This window comes from Tupaia chinensis, unplaced genomic scaffold, assembly GCF_000334495.1.
Source record: "Tupaia chinensis unplaced genomic scaffold, TupChi_1.0 Scaffold000262_1, whole genome shotgun sequence".
Classification (NCBI taxonomy): Eukaryota; Metazoa; Chordata; class Mammalia; order Scandentia; family Tupaiidae; genus Tupaia; species Tupaia belangeri.
Window position 1 is genome coordinate 2281551 of NW_006159742.1, and position 1740 is coordinate 2283290.

Below are 1740 nucleotides of genomic sequence, written 5' to 3' on the forward strand. Positions count from 1 at the left end.
ATGAAAACTATTCTTTTGAACAATAAATAAATTTAAAATGACCAGAATTTCAAAGTATTGCTTGTTCCTGGGGAGAATGGTGTGCATTTTTATTAAATGTTAAGGCAGGAGATAAGTAATCAAGGTAGTCAGATGCCTGCAAAAAGGATATAGAACCATTATCAGGGCACTTGGCCTAAGGAGAAGGAATGAAACTGATAATGCCCAATACCCAATGTTTTAAAGTCTGATTGATATAGAAGGTTTGATGTTGGATAAATTGTATATAAAGGCTGCAAATGGGCAAGCTATTTTCTTGGAAGTAGATACATATACCTTCATCATAACCTGGCATGGAAAATGAGAATTTAAGGGCCTGAGCAGTATGACCTCAATAGAAAATAGCTATGATCTAGTTTCTACATCCCATTCAGTAAAAGGAACCAGAGTTCTACTCACTAACAAAAACCTGCTTCCAGAAAAAGCAGCAGCACCAGATCCAAGATGGCGGCCAGCAGGAGGCTGACGAAGGAGACTGAAGAAATCCACAAATGTGGAATGAAAAACTTCTGTAACATCCAGGTTGATGAAGCCAATTTATTGACTTGGTAAGGGCTTCTTGTTCCTGACAACCCTCCATATGACAAGGGGGTCTTCAGAATAGAAATCAACTTTCCAGCAGAGTACCCATTCAAACCACCAAAGATCACGTTTAAAACAAAGATCTATCACCCGAACATGGATGAAAAGAGGCAGGTCTGTCTGCCAGTAATTAGTGCTGAAAACTGGAAGCCAGCCACCAAAACTGACCAAGTAATCCAGTTCCTCATAGCACTGGTAAATGCCCCCCAGCCTGAGCAACCCCTCCAGGCTGACCTAGCTGAAGAATATTCTCAGGACCGTAAAAAATTCTGTAAGAATGCTGAAGAGTTTACAAAGAAATATGGGGAAAAGCGGCCTATGGACTAAAATCTGCCACAGTTGATTCCAGCAAGTGTGAGCAAGAGACCCTGAGCAGTGCATCAGACACCCCGCAAACTCTGGAAAATTGACACGTGCCACTGCCTGGTGTTTGCTTGTGGCAGTTACTAACTTTCTACAGTTTTCTTAATCAAAAGTGGTCTAGGTAACCTGTAAAGAAAGGATTAAAAATTTAAGATGTTCTAAAAAAAAAAAAAAAAAAAAAAAACAGCCTGCTTCCAGGCCTGGGACAAAGACAGTACAAGCTAAGCCTGGAAATTTGGTTTTGCTAGAAAGTAAGAACTGCTCAAAGAGTAATGGCAACATGTCAGAGGACAGAGAAGCCAGTTCTTGGTGATCAAATATCACATAATTTGAGCATCAGAATAAATCATCACAGTATAGATAATAACCAGTTGAATAAAATAGAAATCGATGTGTTCATATTGATATAAATAAGTGAGCAAATTAAATATTTGATCATAAATGGAATATTCACACAATCTCAGAATACCGTCCCATGAAACACTGATTGATTACAAAGAGGAGAAAAGTAACTTCACAGTGGCTAAGCCCGACAGACACCAGCTTAATCAAGAGATTGAAGTTAATATCACCAGTGATGGGAAAAATTGAAATCATGTACCACCTGGCAGATGCAATGAAAAGAACCCATCATCACTTCTGTGATATTCCTGCTCAAGATGCATAGCCTGAATCTAATCATGAGGAAAGAGCAGATAAACTCAAACTGAGGAACATTCTACAAAATAACTAGCCTGTAATCTTTAGAAGTGTTAA

The 1740-nt window shown here is 38.8% G+C and overlaps 1 pseudogene; it reads left to right on the forward strand.

The window, feature by feature from the left end:
• Positions 1–483: 483 nt before the first annotated feature.
• On the forward strand, positions 484–948 carry LOC102487671 (ubiquitin-conjugating enzyme E2 L3 pseudogene; annotated as a pseudogene).
• Positions 949–1740: the final 792 nt, after the last annotated feature.